This window comes from Bos taurus, chromosome 2, assembly GCF_002263795.3.
Source record: "Bos taurus isolate L1 Dominette 01449 registration number 42190680 breed Hereford chromosome 2, ARS-UCD2.0, whole genome shotgun sequence".
NCBI lineage: Eukaryota > Metazoa > Chordata > Mammalia > Artiodactyla > Bovidae > Bos > Bos taurus.
In genome coordinates, this window is record NC_037329.1 from 59,243,271 (window position 1) to 59,265,900 (window position 22,630).

The following is a 22,630-nucleotide window of genomic DNA, read 5'->3' on the forward strand; positions in this document are numbered from 1 at the left end:
TATTGCTGACAATCTTGCAGTTCTTCTATCTCCTACCTCGTCTCCCTCTTCCAGCCCAGATGCTTCTTGCCTGTTCACTCAATGCCACCCCCTGTAGGCCAGTTGTTGTACTGCACTACTATACTTTTCAAGATACTGTACTGTAAGATTAAAACTGCTTTCTTCATTTTTTTGAGTTTGTTTTTTATGTATTATTTGTGTGAAAAGTATTATAAACCTATTACTGCGTTGCTGATTGTGTTAGTTGTGTACCAAGGCTAATTTTGTTGGAGTTATGAACAAATTAGACTTGAGTGCACTCTTGGAATGGAACTCATTCGTATGTAGGGGACTTACTATACAGCAGAATCTCTGGCAGTGGGGCCCAGCTGTTGGCATTCCTTCAAAGATGCCTGGGTGAATGTAAGGTGCAGCCAGAGTAGTGAACCATGGGCCACGGTGTATAGGAGAGAGCTGACAAGCATCAGAGCACAGCCTGCTTTGGGGTGATTTGTTATGTAACAAGAAATAGGTTATGCTGTGTTATCAATGTGAACTCATTCAAAAGACTGCTCACCAACCATGTATACTCTGTTTTTTAAAAGTAAACTCTATTTCACGTTATGTATAATAACTATTATAACTTTGTAAACCTTCACTTCTTCCAGTTTTATTGTTACTTTCCATAAATGACTTATCTTCCACTTTTTAGAAATAATTGGTGCCTCACATGAAAAACTCCTCCATTTTTGCCGCCAAATCTATAAATCTGTTTTCTTCTGTATTCTTCTTTTCCTAGTGCCTTTCAGCCAGTGTTTAACTTTCTAGAGTCATTGTCCATCTCTTTAAAGCGAAGATTCAGAAACACAGGTGTATGTATGTGATTGAAGGAGATAAACAGCTCTGCCAACAAAAGATCCCTCTGAACCAGTATAAAAGAGAGAACATGTCACTAAGTAAGCATTATCAGATTTCCATGAATGTAAGGTAGCATAAAAAGTGACTAAATAGTCTGGACAGAGTTACACATAATTTATTTAACAAAGTTGAAGCAAGAATAACTTATCTCCTCAAGGAAGAAGGGACTACACATGATGATGGTCTCCTTGTAAAAGTTTCCTGAGTTAATTTTGGAGGCATATATTTCTAGTTCCAAGTATGAGAAGGTCCCCAAATTTACATTGTAAAAGTTGGATCTTTTATTGGGCCTGAAATCCTGTTAGGATTTCAAGGAGGAGAGTGTGAGGAGATGGCCAGCTCCTCTGCAGAGAAAGTTTCATCATTTTAGCCTTACAGTATGCCTTGGAAAGTGTATGTGTGTAGATATTTCCAGCGAGAGGACTAAAAGCAATGGCATTTCAGTAGAACACCTAGCAGTAGACCTTGGTATCTAAACGCCATTTTTCAATGAAGGGTATCAGTGCTTATTTGAAAAATGGTAATTCCTGGACCAGGTAGGGAAAACGTAAGATGAGCCCAGAACATCTCATGGTCCTAGAAAATGAGGAAGCTCTACAGTATTTAAAAAATACAAGAAAAAGATGGGCACTTGTTGAAAGAACATAGCAGACATCCTGAAGGGGCACCTAAAGGCTAAAGCTCAAGCAATTTGAGCAATACAATAAATAACGATATTATTGGATTTTGTTCCATCAGATCAGATCAGTAGCTCAGTCATGTCCAACTCTTTGTGACCCCATGAATTGCAGCACGCCAGGCCTCCCTGTCCATCACCAACTCCCAGAGTTCACTCAGACTCACGTCCATCGAGTCAGTGATGCCATCCAGCTGTCTCATCCTCTGTCGTCCCCTTCTCCTCCTGCCCCCAATCCCTCCCAGCATCAGAGTCTTTTCCAATGAGTCAACTCTTCGCATGAGGTGGCCAAAGTACTGGAGTTTCAGCTTTAGCATCATTCCTTCCAAAGAAAACCCAGGGCTGATCTCCTTCAGAATGGACTGGTTGGATCTCCTTGCAGTCCAAGGGACTCTCAAGAGTCATCTCCAACACCACAGTTCAAAAGCATCAATTCTTTGGCACTCAGCTTTCTTCACAGTCCAACTCTCACATCCATACCACAGGAAAAACCATAGCCTTGACTAGACGGACCTTTGTTGGCAAAGTAATGTCTCTGCTTTTGAATATGCTATCTAGGTTGGTCATAACTTTCCTTCCAAGGAGTAAGCATCTTTTAATTTCATGGCTGCAGTCACCATCTGCAGTGATTTTGGAGCCCAGGAAAATAAAGTCTGACACTGTTTCCACTGTTTCCCCATCTATTTGCCATGAAGTGATGGGACCAGATGCCATGATTTTCGTTTTCTGAATGTTGAGCTTTAAGCCAACTTTTTCACTCTCCACTTTCACTTTCATCAAGAGGCTTTTGAGTTCCTCTTCACTTTCTGCCATAAGGGTGGTGTCATCTGCATATCTGAGGTTATTGATAGAATAAATATTTGAGTCTCTAATCATACAAATAATTGAATAAATACATAAATGGAGAGAGTAGTAAGATAGCTCTTGCTTAAGAAAAATTCTAAATATATGTAGAGATAAAGAGGAAGATGGAAAAATCCCCATTAGGCAACCTGTACAAAATAATCATTAGTGATAAGATCTACCAATTAATATACAAATTAGTGGGAAAAGTTTGAGGTAAAAGGACATTTGCACCATATCGAAGTATCTCAGTATATTAATGGGGAAGATAGCCTCTTTAAACATAGAGAAATCTAGCAGATACATCCTTAGCCAAGGAAGTGATGAAGGTAAATGCCATCAGTAAAAAGACAAACCATCACTATCACTTTATACCTACTGTGATGTACTGAGAAAGGAACATCACTTTTGATTATTCTTGCTCAAAATTCATATCCTCAATCCAATCATGAGGAAACATTAGACAAACCAAAATCTGAGGCACAGCCTACAAAACAACTAACTAGTACTCTTCAAGTTGGCAAGATTCTAAAAAAATGAAGAAAAATGGAGGAGGTCATAGATTAGAGGAGACTAAGAAGACATGACAACTAATTGCAAAGTGGGATCCTCTGTGGAATCCTGGAATGTAGAAAGGATGTTATTAGAAAAATAGATGGAATTTTTTTCCATTTTGTTTATTTATTTTTTGTCGAAGGTTAATTACACAATTGTGTAGTTTTCTGTCATACATCAACAAGAATCAGCCATAAGTACACTCATGTCCCCTCCCTCCCCAACTTCTCTCCCACCCACTACCTTTCTAGATTGTCACAGAGCACCTCTTTGAGTTCCCTGAGTCATAGAGCAAATTCCCATTGGCTGTCTATTTTGCATATGGTACTGTAAATCTCCATTTTACTCTCTCCCTCACCCTCTCCCTCATCCCATCCACCCCACCCCCCACCCCACGTCCGTAAGTCTGTTCTCTGTGTCTGGAGAAACACATGAAATTTGACTAAGGTCAATAATATTTTACCAGTGCTGGTTTCCTAGTTTTAATGATTGTCCTATGGTTATATAAGATAAAAAATAAAAAAAAAAAAAAACATTCAGGAAAGCTTAGTGTGGGATATACATAAACTTTAGGGTATATGGAATTTCCCACAATTGTTCTATAAGTCTAAATTAGTTCAAAATTAAATTTTAATCCATCCTTCCCTCATAAAAAGCTCCAGAGATAAACAATCCAAAGGAACAGAATTAAGAGACAGAAAGAAATCAACACAAACATAGATATGTGACTTATAACAAAGACGACATTGTAAAGCAGTGGAAAATGAAGGTATGTTTATTAAAAAGTAGCGTTGGGTGAAATAATCGTATGTGGAGAAAAAAAGAAAATTGACTGGTGTCTCATATGCAATAGTTAATTTGAGGTGAATTCTAGATCTAAATATGAAACGGGAAATAGTATTTTAGAATGTAATATGTGAGAATACCCTTGTGATGTTGATATAAGATTTTTAAAACAAAACAAATAAAATAAAAACGACAAAGGAAAGCACTGTTACACAGCAAATGTAAAGTTATAATTTGGACTACATTAAAATTCAGTGCTTCTATTCAAAAATATATTCAATTTGGTGCCTGAAAAGTCAAGTCACATATTGGAAGAAGATATATACAATACATGTAACTATAAAAGTCTCATATCCAGAATATATAAAGAATTCCTGCTGCTGCTGTCGATTCAGTCGTGTCCGACTCTGTGCGACCCCATAGATGGCAGCCCACCAGGCTCCGCTGTCCCTGGGATTCTCCAGGCAAGAACACTGGAGTGGGTTGCCATTTCCTTCTCCAATGCATGAAAGTGAAAAGTGAAAGTGAAGTCGCTCAGTTGTGTCCAATTCTTAGCGACCCCGTGGACTGTAGCCCACCAGGCTCCCCCCATCCATGGGATTTTCCAGGCAAGAGTACTGGAATGGGGTGCCATCACCTTCTCTGATAAAGAATTCCTACAGATCAATAAAAAAAAGTTTGACAGTTGGGCAAGAGACCTTTAATAGGCACTGCACTGAATGGGATACCAGCTGGTCAATAAACTCAGGGTATGTGCTTGACCTAATGACTAATGAGGAAGTCGTAAAGTAAAACCAAAAGGAACTTTCTGTCTTCCTCTTCCACTTCCCCATTGCCTTCTCTTTCCTTCCCTTTTTTTTTTTTTTTTTTCTTCCTTTCTTGTATAATTCAGTCCTAAAATCATTAGGTGGGACAGAATAAGGAATGCATGGTGTCTACACATGCAGGATGCCTGTGTGGGTTGAAGCCAGAGCTAAGTAAGGGCTTCAGTGCATGTAGGTGACCCTCTATGCAGTGTCAGTCCAAACAGGGAAGGAGCCCATCCAGATAGAAGTATTTTCTAGCATTTGTTTTTTCTGTTCAAGGGGCCAGTGAGAGAAGAGCCCCAGTCAGGGCAGTGGCACAGAGTGGAGGTTCAGAAGAAAAAGGGGAATAAAAAAGTGTCCCTGTGGAAGAAGTTCAATGTGGGGTTTTAGAGTTCAAGCAGAGTGAGGAGGGCATCTGTATTGCAGGGCTATACCTAACGTTAGCTATTGGAGCCAAGGAAGGGGAGAAAGAAGGGGTCAGTGGAGAAATGGAGGCAAGCCAGTGAGGGATGCTAGAATCCGGCAAGATGAAAAAGGCATTACCAGAGGTGTGGCTTGGTGGGGAGTGTCAGAGTTGGAACAGGCTGGAGCAGGCACCCACATGAGGTTAGCTCAGGAAGGAAGAAAAGAGTATTATAACATGACACTACAACCTCCAGACCACAGCCTGAGTGTGACAGCCGAGGGATGGTGGAGTCACAGTAGAGCGAGAAGGGTGAATGTAAAGGGGTTTCCCTTCAATGTTTAGTCACCAAGTCGTGTTGGTTCTTCTGTGACCCCATGCACTGTGGTCCACCAGACTCCTCTGTCCATGGGATTTCCCAGGCAGTAGTAGGTTGCCATTTCCTTCTCCAGAGGATCTTCCCAACTCAGGGATAGAACCCACATCTCCTGCATTGGCAGGTGTATTCTTCACCGATGAGCCACCAGGGAAGTCCTTGTATACAGGGGTAGCTTAGTGTAGAATGCCGGGGACTGAGGATTAGGTAATAGCGGGGTATTAGGCAATGGCACCCCACTCCAGTACTCTTGCCTGGAGAATCCCATGGACAGAGGAGCCTGGTGGGCTGCAGTCCATGGGGTCTCGAAGAGTCGGACACAACTGAGTGACTTCACTTTCACTTTTCACTTTCATGCGTTGGAGAAGGAAATGGCAGCCCACTCCGGTGTTCCTGCCTGGAGAATCCCAGGGACAGGGGAGCCTGGTGGGCTGCTGTCTATGGGGTCGCACAGAGTCGGACACGACTGACGCGACTGAGCAGCAGCAGCAGCAGTGACAATACACCAATGCGGATAATTCGTTGTGCATAGGAGAAATCTTTTTTGTAGGAAATATTGTTGTTGTTCAGTTACTAAGTTGTGTCCAACTCTTTGTGACCCTATGGATGGCAGCACACCAGGCTTCCCTACCCTATAGGAAATATACCCCAAAGTAAATGTTGAGGGGTATTGTGCTTCAGGTCAGCAGTGTGTTGTCAAATGGTTGAAGAAAAGTTTTCTTGTATTTTACTTTCCACTTTTGTCTAGGTTTGAAATCATTTCTAAGTTAAAAAATTTTTAAAGAGCTACAACTGGATAATGAAAAAGGGAGAGAGAGATAGCGAGAAAGAGACTATACTGAGTAATAAGAATGTGGAGAAATTGGAACATTAACACATTGATAGGAGCATAAGCTCGCACAACATTTGGAAACCTAAGCTTTATCTTCTAAAACTCAGTATATGTGTACATTAGGAACCATCACATTCCACAGAACCTACTCATATAAGATGTTCATTTAAATGCAAAGGATGTAATATACAGAGGGCCTGAAAGACATCCTGCAAGCAAGCTTTACAGGGCTGACCTTATTCACTCGCACAGATTGCACTCTGTCTCCAGCTTGAACCACCAAGATCTGTCCTAGGAATCCTGCTTTCTGGAGAACTCACAGGAGAAACATTGAGCCAGCCTTTTATAACCCCTTGACTGTGTAATCAAGGTAGGTTGTCAGACCAATTAGACTAATTATAAACCAGCAGTGAAACCAAACCAAAAGCAAATAAACAAAAATACCTCACCCTGAAGGTCACTAGAAGATGCTTATTGACTTTAAATTGCACATTTTAAATCTCATTGCTGTTATCTTGGCCAAGAGTCGAAAATCCAGATATCCAGTTTCCCCAGAGATAAAGACAGAGTTTCTGCTGTTTAGCTGGAAATCCATTCATATTTTCACATAAAAATAGATTGGAATATTTAAAGCATAATATTTATAATAACCAAAAACTGAAAGCAATACAAATAGCCATTGGAAACAAAAACAATAAATTGTTGGCTTGTACATGGAATACTGCAGAACAATGAATAAATATGCACTACTGTTATGTAAAATAGCATAGATGAATATCAAAAATAATCTACTAAGTGAAAATATCTGAAAGAAAAAAATAGATGTATGCATGCATGCTAAGTCACTTCAGTCATGTCCAGCTCTTTGTGACCCCATGGACTGTATAGCCTGCTAGGCTTCTCTATCCATGAAATTCTCAAGGCAAGAATACTGGAATGAGTTGCCAAACCATCTTCAAGGTGTGTGTGTGTGTGTGTGTATACACATCAAGGTGTGTGTGTGTATATATATATATATATATATATATATAATATTGTATACATCAGTCAGTTCAGTTCAGTTTAGTCGCTCAGTCGTGTCCGACTACTTGCTACCCCATGAAGCATAGAACATCAGGCCTTCCTGTCCATCACCAACTCCAGGAGTTCACTCAGACTCACGTCCATCGAGTCAGTGATGCCATCCAGCCATCTCATCCTCTGTCGTCCCCTTCTCCTCCTGCCCCCAATCCCTCCCAGCATCAGAGTCTTTTCCAATGAGTCAACTCTTCACATGAGGTGGCCAAAGTACTGGAGTTTCAGCTTTAGCATCATTCCTTCCAAAGAAATCCCAGGGCTGATCTCCTTCAGAATGGACTGGTTGGATCTCCTTGCAGTCCAAGGGACTCTCAAGAGTCATCTCCAACACCACAGTTCAAAAGCATCAATTCTTTGGCGCTCAGCTTTCTTCACAGTCCAACTCTCACATCCATACCACAGGAAAAACCATAGCCTTGACTAGACGAACCTTTGCTGGCAAAGTAATGTCTCTGCTTTTGAATATGCTATCTAGGTTGGTCATAACTTTCCTTCCAAGGAGTAAGTGTCTTTTAATTTCATGGCTGCAGTCACCATCTGCAGTGATTTTGGAGCCCAGGAAAATAAAATCTGACACTGTTTCCACTGTTTCCCCATCTATTTCCCATGAAGTGATGGGACCAAATGCCATGATCTTCGTTTTCTGAATATTGAGCTTTAAGCCAACTTTTTCACTCTCCACTTTCACTTTCATCAAGAGGCTTTTGAGTTCCTCTTCACTTTCTGCCATAAGGGTGATGTCATCTGCATATCTGAGGTTATTGATATTTCTCCCGGAAATCTTGATTCCAGCTTGTGCTTCTTCCAGTCCAGCGTTTCTCATGATGTACTCTGTATATAAGTTAAATAAGCAGGGTGACAATATACAGCCTTGACGTACTCCTTTACCTATTTGGCACCAGTCTGTTGTTCCATGTCCAGTTCTAACTGTTGCTTCCTGACCTGCATACAAATTTCTAAAGAGGCAGATCAGGTGGTCTGGTATTCCCATCTCTTTCAGAATTTTCCAGTTTATTGTGATCCACACAGTCAAAGGCTTTGGCATAGTCAATAAAGCAGAAATAGATGTTTTTCTGGAACTCTCTTGCTTTTTCCATGATCCAGAGGATGTTGGCAATTTGATCTCTGGTTCCTCTGCCTTTTCTAAAACCAGCTTGAACATCTGGAAGTTCACGGTTCATGTATTGCTGAAGCCTGGCTTGGAGAATTTTGAGCATTACTTTACTAGCTTGTGAGATGAGTACAATTGTACAGTAGTTTAAGCATTCTTTGGCATTTCCTTTCTTTGGGATTGGAATGAAAACGGACCTTTTCCAGTCCTGTGGCCACTGCTGAGTTTTCCAAATTTGCTGGCATATTGAGTGCAGCACTTTCACAGCATCATCTTCCAGGATTTGAAATAGCTCAACTGGAATTCCATCACCTCCACTAGCTTTGCTCATAGTGATGCTTCCTAAGGCCCACTTGACTTCACATTCCAGGATATCTGGGTCTAGGTGAGTGATCACACCATCATGGTTATCTGGATCATGAAGATCTTTTGTGTACAGTTCTTCTGTGTATTCTTGCCACCTCTTCTTAATATCTTCTGCTTCTGTTAGGTCCATACCATTTCTGTCCTTTATCAAGCCCATCTTTGCATGAAATGTTCCCTTGGTATCTCTAATTTTCTTGAAGAGATCTCTAGTCTTTCCCATTCTGTTGTTTTCCTCTATTTCTTTTCAGTGATTGCTGAGGAAGGCTTTCTTATCCCTTGTTGCTATTCTTTGGAACTCTGCATTCAGATGCTTATATGTTTCCTTTTCTCCTTTGCTTTTCGCTTCTCTTCTTTTCACAGCTATTTGTAAGGCCTCGGTGTGTCTATATATTATATTATATGTATTATATAGACACACCTTGATGTATATAATATAATATATATATTATATAAAATATATATGTATTGCATATAATATAATATATAGGCACATCTTGATGTATATAATATATATATACACACACATACATACATGGATAGATAGATAATTTCATTTATATAAAGTTCAGTATCCAGGCAAAATTAATCTTTTGTGTAAGAAATCAAAATAATAGTTGCCTTTGGAAAAGAAAAAAGGACTGATAACAGAGTGAACATGAAGCATGCCATAGGGTAAGAGTTGCAGGTTAAATGTTATTTCTTGACTTGACAGATAGTTAAATGGCTTTACTCACTTTGTAAAAATTAATCAAGCTTAAACTTTATCATTATATGTACATATATGATATGTTGATAAAAGTAACTTTTAAAATGTTATGTGTATACATACACAGGTATGTGCACATACATGTACTCAAAAGGCATACCTGCCTTTAGGGTCATTTAACTTAGCACTGAGTGGGTAGTGTTTCAGTGTTTCTTTATTATTGTAGGATGTGTTTCTTTATTGTTATACCTATTAAAGTTTTTTCTATTATTTTTTTGAGTGTTTCCTTCTCCTTATTTTTCCTGTTCTATCCCTTGGTGACTCCTTTAGGTGGATATGTGATTTATGGGTTTAATTTCCATGTCATTTAATTTTTTCTTAAGTTTTAAAATCTTTTTATACATTTAAAAACTTATTTTCAGATGATTCACTGAGGTTGATCTTCTATCTTACTAATTCAATACAAAGGTATAGAATATTCATGCATAGAAAATACTAGGCAGCTACTTAAAAAAAAATGAAAGATGTTGGTCTTACAGTGTATAGGTACCATGGTAATAGGAATATAATTTTGCACTTTTAAATGAAATATAGCACAATATATGTAGTATGTTACTTTAGTCAAAAATTTCTGTGTGCATGTGGTCTGTATTTCTTAGTGTATTGTTAGAAATGTATAATATTATTTGGGTGATTTGGTTGCCAGTAATAGAAGTTGGTGATTTGTTTGCAAGTAATAGAAGAGTAAAAGAGAATTTCTTAATAGTGGCAATATGAAATCAAGTCCTCCCATTTTTCTATGTAACAAGACCTCTGAAATGGCAAATACCACATTTTCTGCAACATTTCAACAACGTTATCAAACACCCAGGGTTTTCTCTGTCTTTCTACACTGCTATCTTTAGTATGCTTGCTTTTCATTCCTTCACAAAAGAAAAGGAGGAATTAAATCAACATTTATATTCGTTTGTGCTCCAATAACGCAACTAAAGGAACACACTAATATGTCAAGAAACATATTTTCTATTTCTTGATTTTGAGTTTATGGATTGGTTGAAGCAGTTCTACATCAGACTGTGGGTGAGGTTTAAGTGTGTTTCATAAGTCTTTCTATCTTGGACCTGGGTTAATGTACAGATACTACTTAGGACATACGATTTTTATAATTCAGTGCAAGGAAATACATGATGCTTCTTAAAAGTTTTGCTTAGAACAGGCGCTATCTCACTTCTAGATGACCATGTGTGTTCAGTCGTGTCCAATTCTTTACAATCCGTGGAGTGCAGCCCTCCAGGCTCCTCTGTCCATGGGGATTCTCCAGGCAAGAACTGAAATGGGTGGTCATGCCCTTCTCCAGGGGATCTTCCTAACTCAGGGATCAAATCTATGTCTCTTAGGTCTCCTGCATTGACTGGTGGATTCTTTACGACTAGCACCACCTGGGACACCCATACCTGGGAAGCCCAAGTACCTGGCCGTTAGCTCAGTTGGTTAGAGCATGGTGCTAGTAATGCCAAGGTCATGAGTTCCATCCCCGTACAGCCCAAACTCTGCAATGTCTATGACCAATGTAAAGAGGAAACAAATAATTATGAACCGATAAGACAATCTACCACAACAGTCATGGCTTAGACCAATCATGGTTCATCCCCTCAGATTGGGAGAGGAGTCCAAGTTCTGTAAACTTGTTGCAATGTGCACAAAATATGATTATTATAAACTAAGCGAATAAGAGATTGTGGTTATTAACTAGACAATCAACATTACCTGACATAGTTCATATCAACATTATGATGGGTAAGACCTGGATGGAGAAGAGAAGGGGTGAGACAGTGTGAGACAAAAATGAAACAGTTCTGTGTTGACTTCTCTCTATTTAAGCAAATAAAATGGAAGCCTCTTCTAATCAGGAAAATGTACCACATTGGAAAAGTAACTCAGATGTAGATGAAAATATCACCAGTTTATTTATTGATTAAGCATTTTAATTCAACAATTTGGAGAGAGACTTTCTGTCTTCCAGGAGCCATTCTGCCTTATTTCAAAAAGGCTGAAATCTATGTATTTTGAGTATTTATTTCATATTATATCCAACAACTCTGTGACACATTGAAGGAGAAACTCCCAACTGGTCTTACCTTCAAGACAGCCATATTTTTATTATTTTCATTCTGGCACATCCACTGACACAGACTGTTCACTTATGTTACTGTCATGGACAAGTGATGCAGGGAGAGAAACACTGCTGATCTGTGAAATTAGACAATACATTAAATCTGTCTTGGCATTTAAGCCACAGTAAGTACCATGTTTAATTAGGTTTATGAAATGACATCTTGTTCAGGGCAAGGATCAGTATGGAAGAGAAGCTTTAATGGATGCTAAATTAAATGCCTAAGCTAAACTGTTTTATGTACAAGTCTGTAATTTCAGACCTATGTCTCTCAAATGAATCACAAACTGACCTCTTTGAGCATCCTGTAGGACGTAGTTTGTGTGACATTATATGGAATTAATTTTAAAAGCTTAGTCTGACTTCTTTCCAATTATATGCCAAAAAACATAACTGGAAACACTTTTTTTCTGCATTTTCTGACATTTCTTCTGTAATACTGTTAATAGATGGCTTTAAAACTAAAATCACAGTAAGTGCAAGAACCTATCCAACTGTTAATATCTGAATATTAGGATTTATCAACTGTAGCATGTCTAAATATACAAAATCAACCTTTTCTGGTTTTTTGGAACTGCTTAGATGTGGAAGTAAAGACCTCATTTCATGTGGAAGTGCCCTATGAGGCACAATTTTCATAAAGGCCATTTAAATGACTGTTTTAATTTGTAGACTAGACTGTGTGTGCCTGAAACCCCAGACTAATGAGACACTTTTTCAGAGGATTTCCCTTCTAAATAAACAAGGCCATTTGCACTGACCCAGGAATCTTAGTTGTAGCTAAAAGACTAATTAGACCAATATTATAATGGGCACATCTAAAACAGTAAAAGGAATATTCTTTCCATCTTCAAGGTTAGATGCTCCTTCAAATGAAATCTATTTATCTGGATTGTCTTTAATGTTTTCCTTTGCACCTATGAAGAAACTGAAAGACTTTTCCTTTTAAGAAACATTTTGAAAATTCATTATTTTTACAATATATGCATATATAAACTCTTCTATAAATGAATTCCCAAACTAAATTTTTCCCTTGGTAATTTGATTTAAAAGAAAATTAGAACAAATCATTATGAGTAGAATGCTTTCAATTAAGACATAATTAATTAAATGTGCAAATGCAGAATACATTTGGCTGTGCAATTAGATGACTGATTATACTGGAAATCTAATTTCATACTTAAATTGCCCACCACACCTCCATCTTGATCTACTGACCCACCACAATTGACCACAAGGTTGGACCTTACCCCTGGAGGAAGTGACCTCGGTGAACAGCGTTTTTGCAGTGATTCTATAATCATCTCTTCATGTCTGTCTTTAAACAGTGATTAGAAACAGCATGCATGAAGAAGCTTCTTGCCTTTATTCTTATTTAAAATAAAACAAGATGCTTATTGAAAAATAAGTGGTGCATAACTTGGCAAATTGTGAAAGATCCCTTTTTATTCCATTGTACTTAGTAACTTTTCTATTCAGATACTCTTTAAAAGTCAGTTGATAATCAAAATGATGGACATGTATGAAAAGTTACTGAGCTTTGAATTTTTTACTCCCAATTTATTTAGTATGACATTGCAAATTGTCTTTAAGTTATACATACAAGTATGTGAAAGCCACACTTTGCTGTTAGTATTTATGGGTTAGAAAAGTCCTCAAACTAACCAAGACAGTGAATTTTAGTGCCATAAGTAGTGCAGGTGGTGATTTAGTAAGTATTCTAACTGATGTGCATCAATGTTGCTCAGAAATAGAAGAGATTCCCATCTCATATACAAAGTGAAAGTGTTAGTTGCTCAGTCGTGTCTGACTCTTTGGGACCCCATTGATTTTAGCTCACCAGGCTCCTCTGTCCATAGGATTCTTCAGGCAAGAATACTAGAGTGGGTTGCCATTTCCTTCTCCAGGAGATCTTCCTGACCCAGGGATTGAACCTGAGTCTCTTGCATTGTAGGCAGATTATTTACTGTCTGAGCCACCAGAGAAGCCCTGACATACACAAAACTACATCTAATTCCAAAAATTAAAGTCAGTATTTATCCTCTGAATCAGACATTGCTTTAAGTTTTTGAATAGTTGAAAAATTGGTAAAATGTTTTCAAGGATTCTAAAAAGTTAGTAATTGGGAAAGGAGGAAAACAGTAATGAAAGGATGTTTGTTGAATGTCTATTCTGTCCCCAGCCATGAGCTACATATTCTTTTGCATCATGTCTATATTTGTCAGTTTTTAATGTATCATCAATCAGCTCCAAGCCCTTCAGTTCAGTTCAGTCGTTCAGTCGTGTCTGACTCTTTGCAACCCCATGAATCACAGCAAGCCCAGGCCTCCCTGTCCATGACCAACTCCTGGAGTTCACTCAGACTCACGTCCATCGAGTCAGTGATGCCATCCAGCCATCTCATCCTCTGTCATCCCCTTCTCCTCCTGCCCCCAATCCCTCCCAGCATCAGAGTCTTTTCCAATGAGTCAACTCTTCACATGAGGTGGGCCTTGGAACTGGAGTTTCAGCTTTAGCATCATTCCTTCCGAAGAAATCCCAGGGCTGATCTCCTTCAGAATGGACTGGTTGGATCTCCTTGCAGTCCAAGGGACTCTCAAGAGTCTTCTCCAACACCACAGTTCAAAAGCATCAATTCTTCAGCACTCAGCTTTTTTCACAGTCCACTTCTCACATCCATACATGACCACTGGGAAAACCATAGCCTTGACTAGACGAATCTTTGTTGGCAAAGTAATGTCTCTGCTGTTCAATATGCTGTCCAGGTTGGTCATAACTTTCCTTCCAAGGAGTAAGCGTCTTTTAATTTCATGGCTGTAGTCACCATCTGCGGTGATTTTGGAGCCCCCAAAAATAAAGTCTGACACTGTTTCCACTGTTTCCCCATCTATTTCCCATGAAGTGATGTGACCAGATGCCATGATCTTCATTTTCTGAATGTTGAGTTTTAAGCCAACTTTTTCATTCTCCTCTTTTACCTTCATCAAGAGGCTTTTTAGTTCCTCTTCACTTTCTGCCATAAGGGTGGTGTCATCTGCATATCTGAGGTTATTGATATTTCTCCCGACAATCTTGATTCCAGCTTGTGCTTCTTCCAGCCCAGCGTTTCTCATGATGTACACTGCATAGAAGTTAAATAAGCAGGGTGACAATATACAGTCTTGACGTACTCCTTTTCCTATTTGGAACCAGTCTGTTCCATGTCCAGTTCTAACTGTTGCTTCCTGACCTGCATATAGGTTTCTCAAGAGGCAGATCAGATGGTCTGGTATTCCCATCTCTTGAAAAAGTTTCCACAGTTTATTGTGATCCACACAGTCAAAAGCTTTGGCATAGTCAATAAGGCAAAAATAGATGTTTTTCTGGAACTCTCTTGCTTTTTCGATGATTCAGTGGATGTTGGGAATTTGATCTCTGGTTCCTCTACCTTTTCTAAAACCAGCTTGAACATCTGGAAGTTCACGGTTCATGTACTGCTGAAGCCTGGCTTGGAGAATTTTGAGCATTACTTTACTACCATGTGAGATGGTACAGTTGTGCAGTAGTCTGAGCATTCTATGGCATTGTCTTTCTTTGTGATTGGAATGAAAACGGACCTTTTCCAGTCCTGTGGCCACTGCTGAGTTTTCCAAATTTGCTGGCATATTGAGTGCAGCACTTTCACAGCATCATCTTTCAGGATTTGAAATAGCTCAACTGGAATTCCATCACCTCCACTAGCTTTGTTTATAGTGATGCTTTCTAAGGCCCACTTGACTTCACATTCCATGATGTCTAGTTCTAGGTGAGTGATCACACCATCGTGATTATCTGGGTCGTGAAGATCTTTTTTGTACAGTTCTTCTGTGTATTCTTGCCACCTCTTCTTAATATCGTCTGCTTCTGTTAGGTCCATACAATTTCTGTCCTTTATCGAGCCCATCTTTGCATGAAATGTTCCCTTGGTTATCTCTCATTTTCTTGAAGAGATCTCTAGTCTTTCTCATTCTGTTGTTTTCCTCTATTTCTTTGCATTGATCACTGAGGAAGACTTTCTTATCGCTCCTTGCTATTCTTTGGAACTCTTCATTCAGATGTTTATATCTTTCCTTTTCTCCTTTGTTTTTCACTTCTCTTCTTTTCACAGCTATTTTTAAGGCCTCCCCAGACAGTCATTTTGCTTTTTTGCTTTTTTTTTCCATGGGGATGTCCATAGTTCATCAGGCACTCTATCTATCAGATCTAGGCCCTTAAATCTGTTTCTCATTTCCACTGTATAATCATAAGGGATTTGATTTAGGTCATACCTGAATGGTCTAGTGGTTTTCCCTACTTTCTTCAATTTCAGTCTGAATTTGGCAATAAGGAGTCATGATCTGAGCCACAGTCAGCTCCTGGCCTTGTTTTTGTTGACTGTATAGAGCTTCTCCATCTTTGGCTGCAAAGAATATAATCAATCCTTTATATCTTTTCATGAGATGCTGGGTCTGGAAATCTGCAAACTATCTTTCCCAGAGCCAGCACACAAAGCATCATGGGAATATCTCTTGGATAAAAGAAATCACTTTAGCCTGAATTATGGTCATTGTCATTTCAGCTCATTGAGTTAGATGTTTTCCTCTTCAGATAACTTTCAGAAATACAAACATCCACCAAAGAAAACAGTCTCCTTTCGGGTCACTGAAGCTTCAATATTAGCAGATTTGTCCCATAGTTTTCTCAACAGTAGTGGGTACTTTGTCACTAAGGCAGCATAGGGATCCTGTATAGAACAAAAAAAAAAGCATTGTAAACAAAGGGAAATAGACAGCATCAAAGCTTATTGATCTTGTAATCATTGTCTTATTTTGATCCTAGAGCTATTGAGGTATCTCTCAGTTTCCCTTTGTGTGTGGTTCTTGATCCAATTGTGGTCTGACCTTGAGGAGTTGACTGTAAAATCAAGAATATTGAGAAACAAAGATACCCAATTGTTAACAGTCCTTAACTAGGAAATTGAAAACAGTGGTTCTCAACCTTCACTACTCATTGGAACCACCTGGGAAATTTAAGAGTTGCTGATACGTGGGTACTATGCCTAGAAATTTAAAAAAATTCTCCAAATGATTCTGACATTCTAGTCAAGGTGAAGACTAACTACTCCAAAGAGCTATTAAAATTTACATTTATTGTGTGCCCACAGGATTTATGATTTAGGAAGACCTAGCACAAAGAAATGGAGAAGGCAATGGCACTCCACTCCAGTACTGTTGCCTAGAAAATCCCATAGACAGAGGAGCCTGGTAGGCTGCAGTCCGTGGGGTCGCTAAGAGTCAGACACGACTGAGCAACTTCACTTTCACTTTTCACTTTCATGCATTGGAGAAGGAAATGGCAACCCACTCCAGTGTTCTTGCCTGGAGAATCCCAGGGACAGGGTAGCCTGGCGGGCTGCCATCTATGGGGTTGCACAGAATCGGACACGACTGAAGTGACTTAGCAGCAGCAGCAGCACAAAGAAAAGATTAGGAAAATTCATTATTCTCTTACTTTGCCAGTCAGCATCCCATTCAGAATCCATGCTTTTCTTACTTCCATGCCCATTTTTCCACCAATCAACCTTTGCCTCCTGTTGCTAGAAGGAGCTAACAGTTAAGGGACTGTCTCACTGGATGTTTAAAGACTACAGTAGTCATAGAAAATGTGAGATATCACAAAGTCCCACCTTTAGTGAAAAGGTGCAAAGAGAAATAGGTTTTGATGGAGAACTCTTTGAATGATGCAAGATTCCCTAGAAACTGTTTTTTGCATTAATAGTTGGTTTTCTGTGGAGAGATAAACTGAAATACAAATAACGGATGGAAAGTTAGAGATGATTGTTTTTTCTTTTCAGGACCCATATGTAGCCTTGCGGAAGGCAACCAGAAGAGTCAGATAGGTATGTGGACTCGCATAGCCAGGATAAGAGAAGGTAGGAAAATAAACATGAGACAATAAGTAGGTATGTTGTATATAACATGATTCAGTATTTGTATATATTGCAAAATGATCACCACAATAAGTCTAATTAGCATCTTTCACCATACAAAGTTACAGAATTTTTTTCTTTTGATGAGAACTTTTAAGATCTATATGTTTGTATTTTTAATAAAAGGCTCATCTCCCTCTATGAGCCTAAAATTCCAACTGCATTCTTTGTGTCTTTTCCCAATTTTCGACCTAGAATTGTAGGGTTTCCTTAAGATTAACTTTCGCTGAAGAAGGATTGGCAGGGTCAATGTGACAGACGTTTACTGATACCCCAGATAAATGGTTGTTAAATTTGAGTATGTGGTCAGAAACACCTGAAGGGCTTATTTTAAACAGACTTCTGGGTGCCACTCCAGAGTTTCTGATTCAGCAGGTCTGAGCCAGGGCTTGAGAATGTGCATTTTGAACAGATTCCCAGGTGATGCTCCTATGGCAAGCTGTTTGAGGGTCACTCAAAGCCCCTAGTTGTTAATCAGCTTCAGCTGATTAGGACCTGTTGTAATGAAACACAATACTGGATTTTATCTCTTAGGCAAGTGCTACTCCAAGTGAAAACATTGCATTTTACAGAAAAGAACACCTCGAAGTGGCATCCAGAGTCAGGTCTCAAAAGCAATGCTAGACAGTTGTTGACAAAGGGTTGAGGAGGGTCATTTAGCCCCAGGATTATTTGTAACATAAAAAATACCTTGAAGTCGCAGATAGCAAGATCCTTGGAGAATTGTTGAGCAGACTGAGTTGGGTTCAGTGAAGGGACCATATGGATCTGGAAGAACAAATAAGATATTTATGTGTCTGTGCAGCATTTGAATGGTAATTTGACCATAAAATAGCAAGTATAATCCATCAAAAAAATGACTAGAAACACTAAATATTTAGAATTATGTTGAAAGTAAATTTGAAACACCTAAAATACTAGCACTTATTACCTTATGGGTACATGTGGGTGCACACACAGAGTATTATTTGTGGAGTTTCCCCAATTTTTTTCTTTATAACTATGTATATTCAATACTTCATGTATTATTATGAAAAGGTGGATTTTACTCTTTATGATTTTGGCTGGATTCAGATTGCACATTTAGTTTCAAAGGATCACTTAGATTCTAAGAATTTTTGACAAGATCTACACTAATTTATGAGAAAAGAAAAGCAAACCTATTTTTAGTAATAGCAATGACAGTGCCATGGGATATTTTAGAGAGGCTCCACTTATTTGAGTATATAAATTCTGGTATGTTTGATAAAGAAAAACTTTCTGTAATAAAATAATTCTGATCATCTACATTTAAACTATTGTAAAATGTTTATGGTGTTTAGATATGAGAAGAAATTAGACCCAAAGCATGTATGGGTATCCAGTATGAATTCACTGTGTAATTAAGGTCAATATAATTTCCCATAGTCTGTTCTGCTGGGTTAGCCAATATACTGAAGCCAATTTACTGTAGAGACTTCCTAATTTAGGCAGACTAATTTCTATACCAATTCAACAGCTCAAGATGCCAAATGCTTTTCTTTCAATTGAAAAATCAAAGAGAAAATCTATTTCTGTAAGTAGGAAAAATGAAAGGCAAAGTAACTATTTCTCCTTCTAGTCGTGATGAAGCTAGAGTCATCTGATAGATTCTAGACTCAAAGTGGTCTTCACTCCTTGATGCTTCAGAATGCGGGGAGGATATATGGAAAGGTGCTGTGTATGAATGACCATTCTAGCTTTATTTTTTTTACTGTGTGCATAAAGTCTCTGGTAGAAGAGCACATGGAAGTGATAAGAATTTCTAAATAATTGAATGGAACAGGATGCTGTTGGAAACCCAGTTTTATATGCCTGAAAAGAATGAAGGAGAAGGGGGAAAACTGAGATGATTGCTAGAGAAAAATAGAGAAGAGAAGCAGTCTTGGTTAAGGAGGTCCCACCCTGCCTGTTTTTAACATGAAGTTCCCTAGAAAGTCTACATATGAATGTATACCTTTATTATTTTCTGCATATTTACAATGATAAATAATTTTGAGTTTACTGGTAAACATTAAAAGATAGAGGACTTTCCCAGGTGTTTATCTAGTTGTATCAGTACTGTTTATTAAATAATCCATCATTTTCTCATGTAATTGAATTTACTACATAGATCTTCTGATGCTTTTCATATGTATTGGATGCTGTTTCTGGGTTCTCTTTTCTGTGCCACTGATCTGTTTGTCCTCTTATATAAATGCAATCATGAATTAATTATTCATAATATTTCATAAATATTCATAATGGCGACCCACTCCAGTACTCTTGCCTGGAAAATTCCATGGATGGAGGACCCTGCTAGGTTACAGTCCATGGGGATGCAAAGAGTCGGACACAACTGAGCGACTTCACTTTCTTTCTTTCTGTAGTTCCTTTTGGAGAAGGAAACGGCAACCCACTCCAGTGTTCTTGCCTGGAGAATCCCAGGGATGGGGGAGCCTGGTGGGCTGCCGTCTATGGGGTCGCACAGTGTCGGACACGACTGAAGCGACTTAGCAGCAGCAGCAGCCGCTACCATAAGGGAGACATCTCCATGCCAGTGCTTTCTGTTGAAGCCTGACTCCTTTCTTCTGGGTGAAAAGAAAGCTAGTTATATGTAGGGTGCCACATTCCCTCCAGTGGTAGGATAAGACATCACTTAGACTTCACATCCTTTTCCTGAGTCTCTCAACCTGCCTGTCTTTGATGAACATTCAACTCACTCTCCCCTGAACTATGTTGTCCAAACACATATCACAAAGTTCTTCTCAGATTTATAGGTATCTTTAGCTGGTTTCTCATATTTATTTGCCTATTGTTGTGTAAGGAAAGAAAGAAAAAAAATCAAGCATGTGAGTATATAGTAGAGAAAAACAGTGCTTAATGGGCATGGAAAGGGTGCATCTACAACCTTCGGTATATTAATTACAAATACTGCATAAAATTTGATCTTTTAAAAAAAGTTATTTCAGTGTTGTTGCCCTATGTCAAGGGGGAGTGTTTTATAGGTATTCTAAACATCAAAGGAACATCATGGGGTTAACTGGGGTGCCTTACACAAATAGCCATTGTACTGCATTGAAGCTATTTTTGTAGTAGTGCATGATGTGTAACAGATGGTGAAACAAAATAATTATATATAAATTGCTGTGGTTGCATGAACTTCTTATCTGGTGTTAGATTTCTTGATGGAACTTGAACATTCTAGTTCAGCTACCAAGAAAAACTGTGAAAAACAGGGATGGGGTGGAGGCATGATATTACTTTTCTTCTCCTAATATTTCTGCTTGAGCTTATAGACAAGTAGTTTTTTATTCTCTTGCAATTCAGGAAGTGTGAACAAACTATTCTAGTCTCTTTTTATCTCCACATTGAATAGCTTTACCTGTTTTGTGAGGCTGGTTTTTGTACGCCTAAAAAACAGTCATGTTATCAGTGGAAATGGTAATTAGGCCAAAAAGAAATTGGTTTTAAAAACCATATGTGGTTTCTCTCCTTTTGTGCTATCTGGACTCAGACATAGCAGGTGTTTATGCTTCTGTTCCTATATTGCAAGACACTGAGGGAAAGTGCAACAATTTGCTGCTTCTCTGCCTGAGTTTTGATGGGTAAATCATATCATCTCTGCCTCCTGAGATAACCTCTCTTTATTCTCATGTCTCATTTTGATCAGAAGTGTTTCCAATTAAGCTGTAACTGAAAAGCCTATCCAATGGGAATTTTTAGACCTCCACTGATGCCTCTGTTGATGCAGTTTACACTCCAGATCCTCATGTGGAAGTTCAGACTTGTTTTCCATCTGTTAGCATGAGAAGGAACTGCCAGGTAGTCATTCCCAGTCCCAACAATTTGTAGAATTAACTCCATGGTTCATCTGGCTAACAACTAACTTCCTTAAAATCCATTTTTTTCCCAATACAATTTAACCCTGATTATTGCCTTTACATATAGATAACATTAGACTTCATGCATTAACCTCAGTGCTGACTACTTGTTTTATTTACAGTTTCCAAAATTTTACACTTTCTGTCTGCCTAAGGTCATCCACAAAAAGACCTGCATCTTAAAAATATTGAACTGTTTTGAATTCTGAATCAAAACTAGCTTAACTGTCAAATAGTTAAAAGCAAATTGATTTTGTGAAAGCTTCTAACAGGATTAAATTCAACATGCTATACCATTAATAATGGAATTCTCTGCTAGATAGGAGATAGATAAAGTCACAAAGCCCAGGTCTGCAGTTTAGTGGGGATTTTGATATGTGTAGTTGTCTTGTGTGCTTGTGTATGTGTGATATGTGTAGTTGTGTGCATTCGTGCATGCTGTCAGTCGTGTCCAACTCTTTGCAGCCTTGTGGACTGTAGCCTGCCAGGCTTCTCTGTCCAAGGGATTCTCCAGGCGGGAATACTGGAGTGGGTTGCTATGCCCTCCTCCAGAGGGCTTTCCCCACCTAGGGATCGAATCCGCATCTCCTGTGTTCCCTGCATTGGCAGGCAGATTAATCAGTAACAAATGCTATAAGAAGGCATTGTAGCCTGGGTGCCTTAACCAACAGAAACTGATTTATCAATTGATTTGTCAAGTCTAAGATCAGGGTTCCAATGGATTCAGTGTCTGGTGAGAGCCTGCTTCCTGTATCATAGACAGTCATTTTATCCTTACATGGTGGAGAGAAACATTATCTTTCTTCTCATAAAAGCATTAATCCCATTTCATAAGGGCTCACCCCACCCCCATGACTTAGTTACCTCCCAAAGGCCTCACCTCCTAATACTATCACATTGGGGATGAGGTCTCAGTATATGAATGCTGGGAAACAAACATTCAGTCCATGAGAACAGTGAATGGTGTTGATGGTCCAGCAGATGTCCTGGAGCCCCTTTGCTCTTTTTGTGAATCCTCTGCCAGCTGCCTTGTATTTTGCTTCTGAAGACCTGCATCTGAGACCCTTTGGCACCCTCTGCAGAGGGTATAGGAGTTGTCATCAGGGAGGTTAGGGTCCTCAGAGCAGCTCTTCAGGAATGGCTGATGTTTAGGTTC